The sequence below is a fragment of the Cavia porcellus genome, unplaced genomic scaffold, assembly GCF_034190915.1.
Source record: "Cavia porcellus strain 051 isolate PalLab524CR breed Dunkin Hartley unplaced genomic scaffold, mCavPor4.1 scaffold_10, whole genome shotgun sequence".
NCBI lineage: Eukaryota > Metazoa > Chordata > Mammalia > Rodentia > Caviidae > Cavia > Cavia porcellus.
In genome coordinates, this window is record NW_026947493.1 from 19,581,205 (window position 1) to 19,603,413 (window position 22,209).

The window sequence follows — 22,209 nt, forward strand, 5'->3', positions numbered from 1 at the left end:
GTCAAATATGATGGTAGGAACAGCTATTTCAAAGATAGCAAGATATATTATGCTAACTTTTTTTTTTTTTTTTTTTTGGTATCAGGAATCGAACTTATGACTGCACACTTGCAAAGCAGGCACCTACGCCACTGAGCCAAATCCCCAGTGCAGCAAGACATATTATGGTAACAATTTTGGATTTACTTTAGGCTTGTTTTGAAGTTCTTTGTTGTATTCATTGCTTTGTTTTTATTGTTTCTATTCTATTTTGTTCTATTTGATTTTCACTATATCCAAAGTTATCTGCAGCTATTTTAAGGACATCAAAAGGCATTATGGTATCTATTGTTGATTTTGTAATGTTTTGAAGTCCTGAGTCCTTTACACTGGTTTGTTTTGATTGGTTTTATACTCTTTAAAATAAAAAATAAAAATAAAAAAACCACCACAGTCATTTTTAAGGAAATAGATTCAGAGAGGCAAAGTGACTTTTCTATAACCATACAGCTAGGTAGTGGACTGATGTAAAGACTTAGGTCTCCTGGGTCTTAGGCAATGATCCACTGTGTCTTGCGGTATTCATGGGACTGTGACTTGGTCAGCAAACTGTGTGATCCTCCAAGTCAGTTCACTTGTCTGGACTCATAGTTCTTATTTATAACTAGCAGCTATGGTCTCTCAGAGAAGGCCCTTCCAAGTCTTGCATTCTGCAAGTCTCTAATTTTGCTGCATAACTGCCTGAGACTGGTCAGGCTGCCTCTAAATAAAGACCCTGTTTGGGGAGTGCCCCATCAGTCAGAAACTCCGTTCAGCTCCCCCAGCCTCCACCCCTATACACCTGTCATTAAAGTTTCCAGTGTTTATGTTCTGAGGAACAAATATTGGTAATAACCCTAGTAATAAAATAATTATGTGCATTTCCTGTATTCCATATGTTCCATTCTCATTTAGGAAAAGAAAAGTGTTGTAGGTTATAATCTTTCAGTTTCCAGTCCTCAAACAAAATAAAGTAAAATAGTCTTCATATTGCTGTCTCCCTGTGACACTGAGGGAAGGTGCTTCTGGTGAGAGACAAACAGAGCTACAAAGCCCATTCCTTCACTCATGGATAAGGATACAAGGTGCATCCAAGCCATCTGTACATTCTCCTGATGGGACCTGTGATTGCTTGAAGCTTCCAACAGGAAAGCACGGTAATTATACGCTAATGCATTAATGAGAATTTAAAACCCACTTCGAGTACCTGCTTGCTGTGGGCACTTTCACTGCTTTCCTTTACAGTCTTTTAGTCATTCTTGGACACTTCTTCCTGGATATTGCTTTAAAAGGACTTCTGTGAGGAATGGGGCCACAAAGATTACTTATCTATATTTTGCTTTACTCCTATCTAGGCCTTCCAAATGATCTGTTACCAAGCAGCTTCTCAGAGTCAGGGTCATTATTTACCCAAAAATATTTTATCAGAGTTCTCGTGCACCCCCAGTCTCGTGTGGGCCTCACTCTAATCATTGTCCCAGTGGCTTTGTTAGTAAGGGAGATGTTTCATCCCAACAGAACTTTTTAAATATGAACCTAAATTATTGCTGTCATACCTTGTAGACCAATATTCAGGTAGGGAGGAATTTTTTCTGTGACAGGTATTTGTCAACATTTATTTGGTCAGTTTTAAAGAGCCTTACATATACGGTAGGCAATTTTGACATTTGTCAGATATGTCCCATTACCATTTCTTTTGGTTGAATTTAGCTCATGTTCTGTATTCTGAGTTTTAGAAAATGATATCACACAGTGACATGATCTCACAGTCATCCTTCATCATCCTGATTTTTATTTTAGTTTATTTCTACCCGAATTCAGAACTAGTTTTAGCTGTAGGGCTTTAAAGCTTTTGCTGGGCCAGGAGGGGAGCTGAGTACCGGGGGTGGGGGGGTGGGGTGGGGGGGTGGTAAAGAGGCATATTCCAAACTCAACAAAAAAATAGCAAAGCATCAATTGATTGTTAATTTATACTAAGGTGGAACACAGTCCTCTTTGTGAAGGAAGGAAAGTGTTTAATATAATCCTGATTTCCCTAGAACTCAGAGGTTCCAGATTGACCTGTTTTTTATGTCCAACCTCCTGTAGACAGAACATTCATGAGAGTCCCGTGTTTGATCAATATGTACATTTTACTGCATCTAGAACAAACTATCATAAACTGTCAAAATAGATTGCACAATCTAATAAGTCTTCCAGCATTTATAGACACAGCTATAAAACATTAAGGTAATGTTTCTATAAGAAAAACACCTGTCTTGGCATCCAGCTGTAAAAACCTTCCCTATATTTTAGTCTCCAATCCTTTGATTAGATGCCGGACAATCCTTTGGGGTTTGTCTTAGTCTGTGTAGTTTTGTTTCAATTGCCCTACCATGAGATACCTTTCAACCTTCGATATGAACATCAGACACCTAACATTTGGAAGGTACAGATCAAGGCTGCTCAGGAACAGTTGGCCCCAAAGCAATGGTTTCTAGTAAATTCTAGAGAGTCACAGTACCAGTCTGCCCTTCCTTGATCAAGCAATTTATTTCCATTCAACCCTACCAGTCTCTAAAATGTCAGCTGGACTCCAATCTCACCGTGGTCCGGAAGACTTCTCCAGTTACCTCTGCCAGGCCACTGTCTACAGTTTGACTCTGTCTTAGTTTTTCTTTCCCAGCTAGAATCTAGTTCAAACTCTCCTCCACTCAAGCTTGTTCTGGCCTAGGTTAAAGATATTTTGCCTCTTTCTGACTTCTTGTTTTCTGTCTCTAGGACTCTGGACCTTGAGTCACATCTGTTATCTAGCCTCACACTTGTCCCTTGTCTCAGCTTCTCTGAAAATGACCTGAGTGTCCTTCTTCGACCCCATGTTGCTATTTGCCTTTTGAATTTTGTTGACTAGTGGAAGATCTGGGTACTTTCTCTGAGTCATTCTGTTGCTAGAATCAACCCCAGTGCTGATGTATATGGTCATCTAGATTCTGGTCATATCCAAAGGAAGCTGAACAATCATAGCAAGTAATGTTATTTTCATTGTAACTAAATAAGTTAACTCAGGAAGGCACGCAGCAACGTTCCTGAAGTGGAACCACAAATCATAGAACAGGCAAAGCCTTCCCTCATAGACATTGGAGTCAGCTGCACATGAATTCTAATTTCAACTTGCTGACACTTCTACATAAATTTGGCAAGTAATGAGCCTTTCGAACCTCAGTTTTCTCATCAGTTAAGTGAGACTAATAATAATGATATACAGGATGTGTGAGAGAGTTAATGACTAACAGGGTGGAACTTCAAAGTACTAATTAAATCTTTTTGAACTAGTATGAACGTTTATTTTTTGAGACAGGGTCTTACTATGTATATCATACTCACTGAGATCTTCTTGCCTCAGCCTCTGGAGTGCTGAATGGGTTGGGGATATAGCTCAGTGGCATAGCACCTGCCTGACAAGCACAATGTCCTGTGTTCAATTCGGGATACAAGAATAAAAAGGAGTGTTGGGATTATGGATGTGCACCACGATTCATGCTTCACTAATATGAATTCTTATACTTGGTCCTACAATGATATGCCAGCATGTGTATGTGTGTTTGTCTTTATTTGAGGAAGAATCCTCTGAGAATCACAGTGATCTGTGCATTAGCACACAGCCTAACACAGACAAAGGACTCCACAAATATAAGCCTAAAACAGAAAACAAGCCAGATATGGTGGCACACACCTTTAAGCCCAGCACTCTGGGAGGCTGAGGCAAGCGGGTCACAAGTTTGAGCCTGTGGCAGTTATGACTTAGCAACACTCTCAAAATGATGGGAAACAGACCACTGTCAAGGCCTTGGTTCAGTGCTGGTATCACAAAATGAAAAAAAAAAAAAAGTGAGAAAAAGAGAAACAGTAAAGGATTAAAAATCAACAGATGGGTCAATGGTGGATTTATGATCTTTCAGATCACAAAAACAGGCCGGGGCAAAGAGCAATTGCTTGCACTTACTTTACAAATTTTGCAGAGTTTAAACCTGTTGTAGAAGTTCAGATTTTCAGAGGGGCAGAGTGTTCTTTCTATTTGACTCTAAGGTTGTAACTTCCAGCTGGGTCTGGGGCCATAGGGGTGATGCCCCAACTTTGTAAAAGGTGTGTTTCTGAACCCTGGGGCATTTCGTCTTTAGAGAAATCATCCTCTACGATCCAGTTTTCCCCACAGGTTTGAACAAAGATCTTGATTGCAGGACTCAAACCAATTCAAGACTATGTTCTGTTTCAGTGATTGGCAAACTAAAGCCTGCTAGCCAAATTTGGTTCATTGATACAGTTTTAATAAAACAGACATGCCCTTTCATATACTAGTCTTTTTTTTGGCAATATTGGGGATTGAACATGGAACATACTAGGCAAGCGCTCTACCACTAAGCCACTAAGCTACTTCCCCAGTCCTCCATTCATTTACATATTGCCTGTGGCTGCTTTCTCCATGTAAAAGGCAAGGTTTAATGGCTGTGACAGAAACTACATAGCCTTAAAACTCAAAATATTTACTGACTGCCCTCAACAGATAATTCTCACATGGCACTCAAGAGCTCCCCAGTCAGATACCAACTGCTTCCACAGCTTTGACCTTCTGCACTCACCTTGTGTTACCTTCTCAGTCAATCAGTCTTTTTACCTTAGCTCAAATCTATCTTTCTTTCTCGTCCAACCTCTAGGTGTTTACCAAGGGAAAGAATGCTTAATTCTTCTTTAAGCTCTTTTTCAAAACTCAGTTGGTTTTTTAAGTATCACCCCAAGCTGTGTCACTCACAATGCCTTTCCTGATACCCTAGTCAGATAACATCTCTTCCTTCTGTCAGCTCAGTCAGTGATCTGTGTCTATGCCTTCTGAACGACAGAAATACTACTTCATTCTTTAAATTTTGGATCTCCCCAAATAGGTAACCAGAGCTGAGGGGGTCGGCACTGCGTCTTGGAGAATTGTCTATTCGCTCCTGCTTTCCCCACTTGCAAACTTCTTTAATTGACTTCTTAGTAGATACAGCTGTGGAGGTGGGTGGGTCTTACCTGGCCACAAATTTAGATTTATCTATGCATGTAAAAGCAAGGCTTACCAGAAACACTTTACATGTCACTGCTTTGCATGAAAGGAAGGAACACTTAAGAGGAAGTTTAGTCCTTGAAGACCAAGAGGATGGCACAATGTTTGCTGTTGAGGCTGGGCCCAGAGACCCCACCTGGACTCTGGGGAGAAAAGAGCTGTCATACAAATGAGGGGTTTTGGAACTTAAAGCGCAGTGTGCAAACTGCGCTTTGTAGGCCAGGTGAAGATTTGGCACTGTTTTGAGGTCTTTCTGCGCATTTCTGTGAGTGTCATATGGTTCTTACAGAGGAGAACTAAAGTAATTATGATATTGTTTTGCCATCTCTCTGGGTTTTCAGTTTTGAGAGAGCAGGTGGACAGTATCCCAATTTGCAAAAGCCTTATTTTAAAATGTAGGTTTTGGGGCTGGGGGATTTAGCTCAGCGGCATAAGCGCCTGCCTTGCAAGCAGGCAGTCATGAGTTCGATCTCCGTTACCGATAAAAAGGAAAAAGACCAAAAAAAAAAAAAAAAAAAAGGTTTTAAGCCAGGCATGGTGGAATCTGTCTGTAATTCCAGCACTCTGGGGTGTTGAGCTGGTTTAGGCAACTCAGTGATTTTTGCAAGCCCGTTTCAAAATAAAAAGTAAAAAGGGGGGGGATGTTACTCAGTGTGGAGGCCCTGGGTTCAACCCCTGTTTATCCCCTCACCTAGCTCCTGGTTTTCAGGTATGGTGAGAACAGGCCACTGAAAAGTCACGCACTTCTCTCGGCACTGGAGAAGAAGGCCACATTGGGTGGTGCAGGGCCATGTGGAGCAGTACCCATGCCGGCCAGGAGGCAGAGGGACAGAAGAGGAAACGTGGGCAGGAACTGTCATGATTTCCATAGGAAGGAATGGGTGACTCAGTGTCATTTGAAAGACGTCATCTGTCTCTGGGGTGCAGGGGCTGTCTCGAAGTGTCTGCTACCTGGCCCTGGAGGGACAGGAGCAGAATGATAAGGCCCAACTAGGAGGGTGTGGGTTTGGGGTGGATGGCTTGCCTGGGGAAGGAATGCTGGCGGAGGAGTACTCTATTGTTTCTAGGGGTCGACTGTCCGGGGAAGGGCAGTCCTTTCAGGGTTAGTAAGATCCCGGATGTCACAGCATCAGAAATATGGCTAACACAACCTCAAAACACAGTCACGGTAAGGGGACTGCATTAGTTTGCTAGGGTTTCATAGCAAAAGAATCACAGGCTAGATAGTTTTACAAAACTAGGAGAAACTTATTTTCTCATGGTTGTGGAGACTAGAATTCAAGATTTAGAGGTTAGCAGGGTTTATTTTGCCCTGAAGCTTCTCTTCTGACTTGCAGAGGCCAGGCATCTGCTGTGTCTTACATGACTTTTTCTCCATGCACGGACACCCTTGGTGTCTCTCTGCGTATCCAAATTTTCTTTTAAGAACACCAGTCCATTTGGATTAGGGCCCATTCTAACAACTTCAGCTTAATTTAGTCACTTCTTTAATGGCACCATCTCGAAGTAAAGTCACATTCTGAGGCACTAGTATGAGGACTTCAACACATGCCTTTTGGGGGTTACCTCTTGGGGCACCTCAGAAAAAAAGCATGGACATGTTAGAAGGTAGGAGACACTAGAAAGGACTGTGAACTAGAAACTTTGGGTAATATATTAAATATGATCTCATTTATATCTATAGGTTTGAGGACCTTGGTAAATATAAAATACAAAAATGTTTGCTCATGTGAAGATTATCCAAAATTTCTATACTGCCTCAGCAACATTCCATCAATACCAGAAGGCAATGCTCACAACGCCAAAAAGATCAAATCCTCTTTAAAAGGAAGATCACTCATATATACTTGTATTAATAGCGCATACTATGAGCAGAATGTGCTTCTAATCCCAGCACTTAGTAGGCTGAGGCAGGAAGAGTTGCTGTGAGCTTGAGGCCAACCTTGACTACACAGTGAGTTAAACATCAGCCTGAACTACAGAGTGAGACACCCTGTCTCAACATCCCTCTAAAAAAAAGAAAAGTTGATACCATGAAATTTCAGTTTGCATTCTGTCTTTGGCAATAAAAGTTCATTCAGTTTTTACAGGAAAAGATGGAACCAACAGACTCAAGTGTCTGAAAGAGTATATGATGCTCAGAATTTAAATTTCGATGGACCACAAAGGGGTCACTCAGTTTTTTCTCTTATATTCTGCTCTGAGGTCTGGAAAGGACTAACTTGCTGACACCCTCAAAACCCACCACCACAGCCAGCCAAATTCCTACCCTCATAAAGTGCTCTGGAGAATTCCTCTTATGCCCTCTATTCCCTATCTGAAGTGGTGGTTAGAAGCAGATGGCAGCCAGGCTATTTGCCTCTTTCTGGAATTATGAAAGTTTTATTATCTACAGAGACACACCTACCTCTGTGCCATACTGAGGAATGAACCTAGGCCCTCATACATGTTAGGTAAATACTGTATCACTGGGGTACATCCCTAGCCTTTTAAAAAAATTTTATTTTGAGATATGATCTCAGTAAGTTGCCCAGGTCAGCCTCCAACTTGCTATCCTTCCCCAGCCTCAGTAGCTGGGATTACGAAGTGTGATCTATCATGCCCAGCTCAGATTCTATATTTAAAAAAAGAAAAGGAAAGGAAGGAAGGAAAGGAAGGACAGGCCATGACAAGAACACTGAATGTAGCTCCTCAGGAGGAGTCAGGAGTCGGGAAAGGAAAGTTCCTTAAGGTGTCAGGAAAAGCCATGGCATTTCCAGTAGTATTAGAGTTAGCCAAAGCTGCAGAACTGGTAGAGGCAGATTTTGATAATGTATTCTGAAAGGCTTTGTGTCAGTCAAAGTTGATGGTTGCAGGGAAGAAGGCAAACTCTGGACAACTGAAGGAAAAAAAGGACTTCCTGGACTGGTGTTAGGACTAGTCCACAGAGCTACAGAGGACTGAAGGGAAAGAGGGAAAACCTTGGAATCAGATAAGAAATGGTGGAGGAAGCCTTCAAAATTGTGCAAGAAATAATTTGTCTAGTGTTCTCACTTGACCAAATGTTAAGCTCCTGCCAGACACAACAACAAAATAAATTTACCAGTGGACAAATGTTGAAACTGGGGCTGGGGATTTAGCTCAGCGGCATAAGCGTCTGCCTTGCAAGCGTGCAATTGTGAGTTCGATCCCTGGTACCGATAAAAAACCAACCAAACAAACAAACTGATTACCAAATGTTGAAACTGCTCAAACAAACAGCAGAAGTCCCTATAATTTTGCATTATACTCTGCAACTCAAAATGTCAAGAGGAATCATCTGATCAACTAATAAAATCTAGCTGTCTTGTTTGGGTTCTTACTGCTACGGCAAGAAAAAAGAAATATTTCCCTTTGCCCTTCCTCTTAGTTTTATGAAGTCATAGGATACTGTGTCCAATAATAATAGACATGTTGATGAATTTCTCCAAAGTAAGAAAGGAAGTTAAATGTTTAAAATGCACACAAAAAAGGAGAAAGATTCATCACAGCTATGACTGTTGTCATGAAATTTGAAAGCTATATCAGTAAAAAGTAGACTGAATCTAGAATTTTTTATGTGTAGTAGCCCCTGGTTAGTGAAGTGGAGGTGTTTTTCAGAAATATGTGTTCTTCCTTTTAAAACATAATGTCAAAAGGAAATGGCTTCCAAACATGTGACTGCATTTTCGGGAATTTCTACAGTTTTATAATATAATGAATGGCGTGTACTTACTTTATAAAAACTTTCCATGTGATGTTCCTCCATACTATTTTCTTCTCTGACTGTCTACAGAAGATAATGTCCAAAGTGACTTACATGCTTGTCTGAGACTATGACAACTTGGCCTTTAAATGACTGCTATGAGGAAGGTCCCTTGCCAACCTGTCCACTTGTCCATTGATCCTGCCTGAGCAAACAATGTTTTTGTTGCTGTTGTTTTTCTGTGGTGGGCACTGTTAAGTCAATTTGTGACCAATCCAATAAGCTTGTTTTGCATTTTGTGTATTTTGTTGTGAGTAGGGCATATTAGTTGAACACAGGCTCAAAGATGAGACAGAACTAGTTCAGTTCCTTGCTGTGTTACTCCTTTTCTGTGTCGTAGGCTCTCTTTTGGAAAATGAAATTAATGGCATCTACCACAAAGGGTAGATGTAAGGAACAAATGGAATAATGAATGCAAAACACCTTGGGTAGTACTTGGCATGCAGGAGGTGTTTAATGAGTGGTAAAGTGCTGCTGAATGTTCTGTTTATGGTGGAAGGAGGCTTATGAACTGGACATTAGAATATCTGAGTACTCACTCCAGGATTGTTCCTCCCTTGATGAAATCCCTTTATCTCTTCTGGGGACATTCTAGAGGGAACCAAATTTAGCCAAGCAAATCTAATCCTTGTCCTGTTTCCAAACAGGTTTGTTTGTCAGGTTGGTATTCCAGAGAAGAGTTTATTTGAAAAAAAAAAAAAATAAAGTATTGTTCTTTTCTAAAAAACAATTAAATATTATTGTAGTCTGAGATCTAAAATTTTTCTGCAGCCTCGTATTCTAAGATACTGTGAATATCTGGAGAATGATGGGTTAACTTACCATGGCATTTTTGGAAGGGGCTCATCTTTCCTTCCCAACCTGAGCAGTTTGCACAAAGCCAAGGGTGACTGACAATTCTCAAGACTGTCCAGGCATAAAAGTAGCCAGGTGGGCAGAATCATGACCGTGAATAAGAATGGAAAATTCAGGTACAATCCTTGGCACAGAGGCATAAGGAAAAGACGAGAGCACACTGTTCTGGTTGGAAATGCCTCAGCTGAGTACATGACCAGGCAAGCTCTTTCTGACCAGCAAGTTAAGGACAAGAAAGCAGCCTGACTTACCCAACTTCTGCTAAGTAACTGACTCCTGACCAGGGCATCGATTTTCTATTTTCACTTTCTACCATAGTAAGTGTTCCCTCACAGCACATAAATGTCACAGAAATGGAGCCTGACCAAAGCTTCCATGTTTTTCTGTTGCTGCGACTCTCCATTTACACAGTCTACAAATATTTCTTATACTAAATGAACCAAACTCACAGTTTCAGATGTTGAAGACAGATAAATCCCTATAGTCTACATACCAGGCTAGGGAGATGACATAAATTAATAAACTAATAATTATATGTTGGGTAGTGAAAGCTATTAAGGAAAGCAAACAAAAGAATGAGGTTACAGAGCGGTTCCCCCAGGAAGATTCTGATGAGAGGTTGACATTCAAGCAGAGACATGAAAGAAGGTAGGGGTAAAGCTGTCCGGGCAAAGGAGTGCGTGTGTGTGAATAGCCTGAGAACAGCAGGAAAGGAATCCAGCGCCTGAAGTGGAGTTATGAGACTGGGAAATTAGCAAGAAATTACATCACTTAAAGAGTTACATCACTTAAAGCTAAGGTGAGGAATTTGAAATTTATGCTGAGTAAGATGGGGAGCCACGGAGGGGTTGTCAATAGAACAGTGCTTTCAGTTTCAAAAGGATCACCCCAGCAGATGGGTTAGCTATTTAGGGACAGAGGTAGAAGGAGCAGGGGTACAAGGTTTAGGAGGCTAATATAACGATTTAGGCAAAAGATGGGGTGGTGTAGACCGCAGCATTAGCAGCAGGGATAGTTAGGTGGGTGGATTCTGGATGCAAGCTGTGTTGAAGTTAGAGCCCATGAAGGTAACTGAAGGTCTAGGACCTAGCCGGCACTCTTATTTTTACTATGTGTTCTTTCTCTGTCCTATCGTTTTTCTCCTCCCAGAAGAGTGGGTTTCCTCTGTAAATAAAAGTGGAGTGGGAGCAGAAAGAGAGAGCAAAGAAAGAAAACAGACAGCGGTAAGAAAGAAAACAAAAAGAAGATGTAAATGAGGCAGAAAAGTAAAAATAAAATATGTCAGAAGTCAGGCGTGGTGATGCACGCTTGTAATCTTAGCTGAGGCAGGAGCATCACAAGTTTGAGCTCAGCCTGGGCAACAGTGAGACTTTCTCTCAGAAATAAAAGTAAAAGTAAAAAATTTAAAAATGAAAGGGCCAGAGCAATAACTGATTATGGAGGCCCTAAATTCAATCACTAGTACAAACAAGTGATCAAACTTGCAAGACATGAAGAAAACTAGAAATGCTGTGCATCCTTTCATCTTTTTTTTATTGCTTCACTTCTATGTTGATAATATAAAAGGAAAAAGACTGATTTTCTTTACTGACAAAAGCCTTCTTGGAAACCACTAGTCGCTGTTTTGTTCTTAGTAGATGGGTATGCAATGTCCGGTTGAAAGAGGAGAGAGAAATTTTCCGTAAAGGTAGGTGGAAACCAGTGCCCGAGAGGGAGCCATGTGCTTAGATATCTGAGTTCAATCCATTGCTTTTGATAAAACTGAACCTTTCGGCACAGAAATGGTGCTTTGCTAGAATATATTCATAGACCATAACCATTGTTTTCACAAAGGTGAGGAAAGCAACCGGAAGTCACAACTTCCACTGGAGAATATAATCATATCCTCTGCCCCTGCGGCTGAAAACATTCCCTGGCCACTGCAGCTTTTTGGTACTGTCAGTGAAGGAAATGTCGGTAATAAGTTTTGATGAAAGATTACAGGAATAATTTCCGCCTTGAGAATTGCATGTGTTTAAGTGTTTGACATAATCTCACAGTGCAGTAAGAACTTTTCCTCTTTTAATCATCAGTTTTTAGCTGTCAACACAGATGTGTTGACTAATGACAAAAAAATAATATAAAATAAAATAAAGAAGTGGTTTACAGAAACCAAAGATACTCTCACTTCCCCTAGAGTTTGGTTTAATCAACAGTCTCAAATGTCACACGGAAGCCTGTTTGTATAAAATTTTGCAAGAAAAAATTAAACTAAAAGAATATATTTCCTTCAGAATTTGCATTGCTCCAAGCAGGATGCTTTGTTTAAGTCCACATCTCTACAGTGAACATGCAGTCTACTTAGAAATTAAAATAAAATTGAAAATAAAACAGGGCAAATCCAATATTATCAAGCTTCAGTGGCTCCCAAAAAGTTTTCTGCGCTCTGTCTTTGTTCTCCATCATCTCTGTATCTTTCTGCTTCCTGTACTTCCAAACCCCAAAGTAAGAAGTAGCAGAGCCTTACTGAGGCTGAGCCGTGAGAGGTAATTGCTACCACACACATTGTACCAGGCCTCTCCTGCTTTTCCCCAGAACTTTGTCTTAATAACAGCTTTTTTCTAATCTAGTCTCTCTCTCTCTCTCTCTCTCTCTCTGTCTCTCTGTCTGTCTCTCTGTCTCTCTCTGTCTCTGTTTTTGTCTCTCTGTCTCTCAGTCTCTTTCTGTCTCTTTCTGTTTCTCTCTCTTTTTCTCTCTCTCTGTCTGTCTTTTTCTCTCTCTGAGACAGGGTCTCCCAGTAATTCAGGCTGGCCTTGAACTCACTATGATGCAGACCAGCCTTAAACTCACAGTGATCCTCTTGCCTCAGCCTCCCAAGTACTGAGATTACAGGCAAGTACAACCATGTCTGGCTCTAACCTGGACTTAGGTTAAATTTCCTAGTTCTCCTCTCTGTAAGGGGACAAGATGCTAATGGTCCATGGTCTATTAGAACAAGCTCTTACCCAGATCAATGAGTGGACTTTAAGGAAAGCCAGAAGCAACCTTCTTCAAGTGCTGACAATAGCCCATCCAATTCCACCCCTTGGGTTTTTGCTCTGACACACACATACACTCATGTACGTATCCTTGTCTTCTAGAAAAATATCTCCTTTTGGATTTCATACCCCCATTCAACCCTCAGTGTGTCCTGAGAGAGGCTTTTAGGCTTTATCAGTGATTTTGACTCTGGAAGCTAAGCAACTGTATCATTTTGGCAGGAGTACCCTTAGGAGTTGAAGGTCAAGTTCACCCAGCGGCTGCCTCTTACTAAGTGTTCCAGTAACTTTGCATGTGTTATCACCTCCTGGAGTGGACTTCAGCTTAGTGCAATAGATACAAGAGGAAGCCCATCAGCCATAAACTTGGAATCATCATTTCCTAAGTATGCGAGTCTTCTATCTCAAAAACCAGTAGGTGGTAGGCATACAAAATATGGCAGCTGTGGAAAACCTAAAAACCACTGACAATGAACTTGGAAGAAAGGGCTCAGGTTGAAATGCTAGCCTTGGAAGAATACAGCCTTTTATGCCCTCTTTGATTACACGAATATTAAATTGATTTTAATTACATTAATTCATATAACAAGTAACATTGGATTTTCACAGGCTTTACAATTTTTAAAAAATCCATATACTTCCTCAAGTTCTTGTCCAAATCGTGTCTCTTTTCCAAGGCATTCCTGGGATTAAAAACACATCAGCAATCCCCCAGAGAAGTGGAAATGGCAAAAAGATGGCATTATTTTAAAAAATCTCACTTGGGGGCTGGGGATTTAGCTCAGCGGCATAAGTGCCTGCCTTGCAAGCAGGCAGTGGTGAGTTTGATCCCCGGTACCAATAAAAAGGAAAAAGACAAAAAAAAAAAAATAAAATAAAATAAAATCTCACTTAAAGGAGCAATACTTTGAGTTCGTTTTGATTGGACTGTTCCTTAAATATGATTTCTTTAACAGTCTGATAAAAAAAAAGGTGTGCTACAAAGGAAGGACAAATCTCCTTATTGTAAATCTAGCTTACACTTTGAAGCTGCCAGTAAGTGTCACATCATTTTTATTACTAATCACAATAACAATTCTGAGGGAAAAATGTGATTTTTCATTTCTAGCAATCATATTACTCATCACATACTAAATATGTATTACTTCTGGGTTGGTAGTGCACACTTAAAATCCTAGCAGTTGGAAAGCTGAGGCAAGAGGATCATAGTGTGAGTTCGAGATCAGCGTGAGCTACATAATGAGTTCAAAACCAACCTGCCCTACATTGTGTCAGAATACCATAAAAGAGTCTGTGGGAGCACACACACAGTCCCAGCACCCCTGAGGCTGAGGCAGGAGTATTGCTGCAAGTTTAAGGCTAGCCTGGGCTACACAGTGAATTCAAGGCCAACCTGATCTACAAAGTGAGATCCTGCCTCAAACGAACAGATAAACAAACAAAAAAACCACTAAAAAAGAATAATATATATTATACATAATATATATTATAGTTTCACAAAATATATTAAACAAAAGCTAATATGTCTAGTGAACATTATAAATTCTTCCTGGAAAAAATATTTATATTAATATATGATACATAATACAATAGTAAATATATATATTTTATTATATGCAAGTATATATAATTATGTATACATGATTTTGTACAAGTCTTCAGAAAGCATAGACTACATCCTTCTTTGGGTCTCACACTTTTTGGGGGAAATACAAGTTTTTCTACTGATTCAGATATTTCAGCAGAAGGTGGTTGCTCCCTATTGGTGGGCCTGACACTCCAGCTCATTTCTTTTCCCTTGGTCTCTTTCTGTCACTAGGTGCTTGCTTTATCCACTTCCCTTGCTGTTGGAGAAGACAGGTGGCCAAATGCTGGTCAAGGAAGTACGAGGAAAAATCTGCTGGGGTATTGAGGGAAACTCAGAAGAGCTTGATGGTGTTAGCGTTTGAAAACACAGATGTATTTTATTACACACAAAAAAGTCCTAATGCCACAATGCAATCTTCTCCCCTCTTGGGGTGTGTAGTAGGCTGCCCTAGATAAGTCTGTGTGGGTACATTCTATCACATTCACAGCACGGTGACACTGCCCAGTGACACATTTCTAGGACTTACTGGCATTATTAAGCAATACATGACTATATATTCATGTACTAATTTGATTAAATTTGGAGCTAGTGAAAGTGTGTTGAAGCTTCCAGATATTTTATTCTGAATTATTTGGTGTCTTCCTGGGACCACGGGCAGCAGCAAAGAAAGGTGAAGACACATAGCCAACAGGAGCCATAGTGACCATGGTGGGGCACCCAGCCCTGTATTGTTGGGAGGAAAGAGCTACTTGGGTTACCTGTGTGTGAGGATGGGCTCCCAGGGAAAAGCGAAATTCATTACTAGAAACTATTCCAGTGGAAAATTGAAGAAAAAGGATAAAAAGAGACAAAAGGAAGAACACATCCAACACTAGCTATGGATGCAAGCCTGAACCTTCCTTGAAGTACAGCGGTCATCTCATGCCCACAGATGAGCACAGGAAAGAAATGGGCACCGTACAGGTGGCAGAAACAGAGCGGGAAGCGGGAGCGCTGTCCTTGAGCTATCAGAGCTGCCTTTGCCTGTGGGCACGGAGGGTCAGCAGAGCTTAGAAACTGTGTATTTCCTGGCTAGGCTTTATTGATTTCTTTCCCAAAGCATGTAAATAATTCTCTCGTCTCTGGGCCAGCTGCCGTCTTCCCAGCTCCTGCAAGGCCCTTGGGGGAGACGCATGACACTGCCCTCCCAATTGTGTTCCTTCTGCTCCTCATTTGACCTCCCCACGCCATCAGTCCTTCCAGGGAAGAGTCTCCAATAAAACACTTTAACACGAATCTTGGTCTCTGCAACTACTTCTGGTGAACTTCATCTAAACTTTCTTTTTGCTAGTCTGTAGGTAAAACTGTACAAAGGCTAGAAAACATTCCAGGGATAATCAAAGACTATACTGGATGTTCAAATTTTAAAACATTATCACAGTAAAAGACATAGAGGCATTAATCCCCATCAGACTCCCCTTTTCCTCAAAGGATTTACCATCGTTTTTTGTCACTGGTGACAATCTTCTTTCGAGAGTATATGCATTTATTTGCACTATCATGGCCATCTGGATGTCCTGAATCAGTTCAAAATGCTCACCTTTCATGGTTATTTTGACTTGGAGGACCAGCTATTGGTTATTTTGACTTGGTAAAGCACCAAATGCAGTCCATAAGGTAGGTGAGGATATAAGAGAATATTTTTATGAGCTTACTTTTCCATTGCATGGTACTTGGTAATAGTATTCACTACATTTTTTAAAATCATACTTTGTAAAGATAGTCACAAGAGAGGGCTTCCAGAATTGCATAAGAAAGTGGCAAAAAGTGCATTTGAAGCTGTGAGAATATTTCACAGGTGATGAAGGGCGATGTGTCTTTTACTGTGATACATTTTTAAAAGTTAAATATTCACTGTGTATTTTGATCACATCTCATAATAGCAACAGAAGTTAAGAAATGAAAAAGAAAATCAAAATTTTTTCTTAAAAATCAGTTTTCTAAAAGTTGAAAATATGAGCCATGTTTCTTTGGGCTGCCTGCTCTGGCCTGGTAGTTAACAGAGTGAAAAAATGGTATTTTCCATCAAGGTATGAAATACATTAGATATCCTGCTAAGCATCAAAATATTCGCAATACTCGAGTACCCGGTATAATATTGATTATAGGTAGTTAGCGAGAGGTCAGCAATAAAGGGGTAGGAAATGATTAGCACTGCTCAGCTGCCAGAGGTTCCTGACTCTGGCCCTCCTCCTTCTATGAGACTTGGGAAAAAAGAACAGAACTCTTTTCATTTATTCATAAAATTTTCCATCTAAGGTGGGTGAGTTGATTCAAGGCTGAACAAAGGGAGAAGTTTGTTATCTTTCTTACGAGGGTACCAGTACTCAGGGAAGTCAGACTCCAGCTTTATAACAAGAAACCCGGATCACGACTCCGAGATCAGGAGTTTTGTGTATTTTCGTGACTGATTCTGGTAACTGCTGGGTGAGTAATTTTTGCTAGAAAATACCATGCCAGTCATGCTGGAACCAGCTTTGTTACATCAGACAATTATAGTGTGTCAGTCTGTAGTTCCTGCAAAGACAGGGTCTAAGGTAATGACAACAATTTTTCTCTTCATTTTAAATTAAAGAAAATCTGAGAATCAGTGGGGAAGAGAGAAAGGAAATCATAAATACAATACAATTTATTTCGAATTATCTATCCCAGCAAGAAAATATTCTGCTTTCTTGAAAAAAATTCTAAACAATTTGGAACCCAGAACTAATAAAAATACTTTTAGTAACTTGATATACTAATTTGGCACAATATTATTTAAATTGTATACACATTCTCAAATTCATTGCTTTTTCCCTTACCAGCTATTCAACAGCAGAGAGGTAAACTGTGGACTTTATACATGGTTTTATCAAGTATATTTTCCAGCCTAAATTATGACCATTTGTAATTAGTTCACAAGATAAATTAGTTCTAAAGTAAATCTTATTAAGGAGATAAATTAAATTAAGGTCAAAAGTTTATTTTTATGGCCAGAACATATCACCTTACTTTAAAAATTTTTATCTTTATTGATGTATAAATTGCACGGAGTGAAATGCATAGATGTTGTTTGCAGTGTGATAAGTTTTAATCAGTACATATGTTCATCTAACCTTGCCAAAAGCATGATCAGAACGTTCTCTGCTTTGTCAGCTACCTTGTACTCTTCCCCAGCCAACTCCTGGCCTTCCAGAGTCAGGCACCCCTGATTTCTACCACTTATTCTCAGCCTCTGTATAAATGACATCAGCCCATATGATTCCTTTCATTTAGTGCAATGCTATTGAGATTCACTCATATTTCTGTGTGTCTAATTAATTCATCTTTATTGTTCAGCAGTGATGGTCAAGTGCGTAGATGTGCTAGACTTTGTTTTCACTTATTAGTGGACATTTTGGTTGTTTCTAGTTCTTGAGCTATTATGAATAAGCTTGCTATGAACATGTTCATACAATTTGGCAGGGGGGACATGTTTTAATTTCTCAGATAACATTAGAAATGGCAATTTGGGCCACAGGTAGGCATAGATTTAAGGTTATAAGAAACTTCGTTAACACTTTACCTCATCTGTACCTGCAGTTTCTCACGTCCCTCATCCATAATTGTTATTATCAGTTTTCCCAATGTTATCTAGAGAATGGGTTGGTATAGTGTAAAGTAAGAAAACATACTCAAATCTTAATTACCGTCCACTCCAGCTCATAGCTTATTCTTATGGCTTTGTAGACTATTCTGACATCATTTTATTTACACTAATTATTGAATTTTTGCAATAGACCAGGAAATACATTGTTAAACATTTTTGTAAACTTCCATTGTTCTATATTGTTTCTATCTCTTTCTTTGTTCACACTGAAATAGAAATATTATTAGATTGTCTTACTGAACACAAATTCTCATGCTAGCACTTTACCTCAAAACGAGACAAAAATGCTTCAGTGGAAGAAATTGATTTTCAAGTGGCATCAATACATAAATCATAACTTTTTATTCATATTAGCACCTCAAGAATTATGATTGGGAAAATGGCTCATGAAATAATTCTCAATGAGCTAGCTTTTATGCAATCAGATTTTCTCCTCTTTAATAGGTGGCTCTGAGGAAAAACAAGTGATTTTTAATCTTTCACATATCACAAAAATCAATAAAGCAGATGTCTCTGACCCCAGCAGACATGATGCCCCTATCAACAAGCAAGGAATTAATTCTACAAATGCCATCACGGGGTTGTCCTCTACTTCAGTTCTGATTGAATCTGTCTGTAAGTGACAGACTGAAGGTTCAGTGCCCAAGACTGTCTGCTATAACTGACAATGCCAATCACAAGCCTCACGTTGTTTTGCCTGTAATTCTGACTCACCAGTTAGAAATCAAGGTGTACTTTGAAGAATATAGATGATTCACAGATGTATAATGCAAGATACAGGGCAAGGGTTATAGAGCCTCTATTCCATCTCTGGGCATGCCAGCGTCCACATGTTCAGCTGTGTGGAAGCTCTCTGAACCCTGTCTTTTGGGGTTTCACGTAAACTTCATTTCAGGGGTATAATTTAGCCACAGACAACTATGTAGAAATGCAATTAGACAAAAGGCCTGGTCTAATGCTAATAGATGGAGGAGGGAATTCCAGAAAGGCTTATCTGTTCAGGCTCCTCTTGACCCCTCTGTGCAGCCTTCCTTCTATCCAATAATGGGATTAGACTCTGTATAAAGGGGCGGGGGGTCTTATGATCTGCTACCAGACAAGGTAAGTCAGAGGATTTCATCACAATCAACTCCAAAACAGAAAGATAGGAGAAGATAGAGTTTCTGTGATACAGTTGGGGAAGAGAAGTTCCAGTTTCTAAGGCCTGCCTTGGGAAGAAAGCTATGGGATATAGGTAGATACATAGATAGATAGATAAGTAGATAGATGATAGATAGATAGATAGATAGATAGAGTATACAATCAATAAAGATTTTCCTAATAACCTGAACAAGTAAATAAATGAATATTTTTCTTTTCTTCTTTGCTTTGCATTGTGTGATCATTCTTCCTTTCTACAGACTGAAAATTAGGGTTAGCTTCTAGATATACTTTACCACGAAGAAAGAAAAGCCTAAAAGTGTGTTGTATATGCAAAGAGTATTTCATAAATTCTTGTTGAAAAGAGTTGAGTTCTACTCCTCACAACAAACAGTAGGTTTCTCAGGCAAAAGATTGATAATGATCTATCAGACAAGCGTTGGTCAGCATGCTTGAATGTGGGTACAGCTAGGTTGGAGCTTCTGCCATTTGGTAGATGAACAGTGTTTGTGATCTCCCACTGGATAGCAGATATACCCTTTGGCATAGAGGGCAATGGACCTCACTTCAGCTTGTGGGTGGATCACGTTTGTTAAATCCAACCTCACTCTCCTTGCTAGAGTGATAGGCACTTGGTTTGAATCTACATCAGTCAATATTTGGCATTTCCCCATTGTAAGAAATAATTCAGAAACTTGTGGTGAAATTATCAGTTATGACACATGAAAAGATCATTTTTGCCAGCTTGTAGGAAAACAGCTTTTGTGTGAGAGCTCCTAAAATGTAACTGTTTCTTTCTCTCCCTCTCTCTCTCTCTCTCTCTCTCTCTCCTCTCTCTTTCTCTCTCCATCTCTGTCTCTCTCTCTCTCAGTGTAGAACTCAGGAAAATGGAGCCAACAAAGGACAGACTGGAAGTAAGTTGAGACCTTGATGCCACTACTCAGTCAGAATCAAACCAGCTCTAAAGCCTGTGTAACCTCTGGACTCTGCTTCAGTGAGTATTGCTATCCCATGTATTAAGGCACTTTGATTTCAAGCTAAGAATATTTGCCACATAATTCAGAAACTACTATAGAAACCAAGGTTGCACTCTATCTTTAGGGCTGATTCTGGGCCAACCTATAAAGCCAGTTAAATTTGTTTCTAGGGTCATCCAAAACATTTCTCTTCTTTTTTGGCTCCTTACTGAAACCTTTCTTTCCCCTCTATTCTATCATTGGTCCAATTCTGCTCTCATCACGTTAATCTATATTTTCTTCTTCCTACTATTCGTTTTTTAAAAATACAAACTATAGGGCTGGAGATTTAGCTCAGCGGCATAAGCGCTTGCCTTGCAAGCAGGCAGTCGTGAGTTCGATCCCCAGTACCTACAAAAAGGAAAAAAAAATACAAACTATACCTTTTCAGTATCCTCTCAGTTTATAAAAAGAGAATCCTGATGTACACTAAGATTTTGGTCGCTGATGCATTAAGGAACACAGCAATAACACAACCAGTGATCTTGACAATGGAAAAACAACACTGGTAGCACATATGTGCACAGTGATGTTCTTGAAGCCTTTTACATCACATTGTAAAATAGTCGCCGTTTACACGTCCACAGTTGATCTATCTACTACTCCACGCCCCTAATGTTTCTCTTAGGCTTGTGGTGGTGCAGCTTCTGGAATAAGGCCATGGCGTCTCCAACCTACCGAGATCATGGTAACTATAAATAACAAAGAAAGTGAACCACTGGAAGGCATCCTATCATGAAATATTCACAAGCTAGAGACTAACTAGTCATCAGTCCATCAGTCTCTGCCCTTTAGAAGTTGTTGGGATCAGAGGTGGGTGTACTAAAGAAATGAGATAAAAACAGATAACTGTATCACTCAATTCTTGTGTATCAACTGCCCAGTCCTTTTTGGAAAGTCCTGATACATTAAATAGAATGGCCATGAGTTGGAGTTCTCAGCTCTCTGAAATGTCCCTGACTGTCATATTTTGACTTTTCTAGAAGTATTGCCTCCCCCACTGCTTAGAGTCAAATTTCTTGGTTAACCGTTGTTAGATTTTTATTTTCTAGGAATGGACATTTTCCCCCAGAGAAATATACACAGTGTAATGGATCATTTGAGTCTCTGAAGCCTGCCTATATTCTGAAGGCATGAATCCCATTTCTTAGGGAGTCTAGGGTATAGTCATCCATTTCTCCTCACTGAGCATCCTAGGTAGACCACATCCTCTCAGTTCTACCTACATAGTTCAATTACATTCCCATATCCTACCACGTAAACTCCCAGTGGTGTTTTTTCTACATCAAGTATACACACCAGGGACATCAAGTTTCAGTCTGCTTTCATTGGCATCTAACATATGACTGTCTCCAGGAAGAAGTCTTTTTTCCTGTGCCGTGTCCTTTGCACAGACTATGCAAAGCTATGATTATGCAGATATGACTAAGACCACGTATCTTTGACACAGAATTGTCAGGTTCCCCTCTTAATTGGGAAACTTATGCTACACATTTTTGTTTTGTTTGCCTTTTGGTTTTGAGACAGGGTCTCTTTATGTAATTTAGGCTGCCCTTAAACACTCTATGTAGCCCAGGCTGGCCTCAAATTTGAGCCAGTCCCCCTGCCTCAGTCTCCCGAGTGCTGGGGTGACAGGTGTGCACCACCACACTTGGCTTCTCTTGATACACTTGAATCCTGGTTTCCACCCTGACTGTCCTTTCTTAAACACGCACAAGCAAACAACATGAGCAGTGGGAACTGTGGTTTACCACAGACTCATGCAGAAAGCAGCAGAAGCACCTGCAGGATGCTGCAGGGTCTGTTTGATAATGGAAAACCCAGGTCCTGGCAAAAAGATGATATATTTGGAGAAAAAAGCATCACATGACCAAAGTTCCTTTTCTAAGAAGAGAACATTCAGATGTTTACATACCAGAGAAGTCATGATGTTTTCAAAAGACTGAAGAAGCCCTTTATTATTTCCTGGCCTTCACAATCAAAAAGCCATAGGAAAGCTCAGGAAACATTAGAGCAGGTCCGAATCAAACGGAAATGAGACTCTTCAGCAAGGAAACAAGGGCTATTT

The 22,209-nt window shown here is 40.0% G+C and overlaps 1 long non-coding RNA gene across 2 annotated transcripts in view; it reads left to right on the plus strand.

Moving 5' to 3' along the window:
- Positions 1–22,209, plus strand: part of LOC134477844 (uncharacterized) — a 102,641-nt gene that overhangs the window by 32,328 nt on the left and 48,104 nt on the right. Inside the window, exons 3-5 of one of the 2 annotated variants that reach the window (XR_010050083.1) lie at positions 86–167; positions 1,038–1,175; positions 19,997–20,119. This is a non-coding gene — a long non-coding RNA (uncharacterized LOC134477844). The remainder of the gene's footprint in view (positions 1–85; positions 168–1,037; positions 1,176–19,996; positions 20,120–22,209) is intronic. The other variant, XR_010050085.1, reaches the window with a different exon arrangement.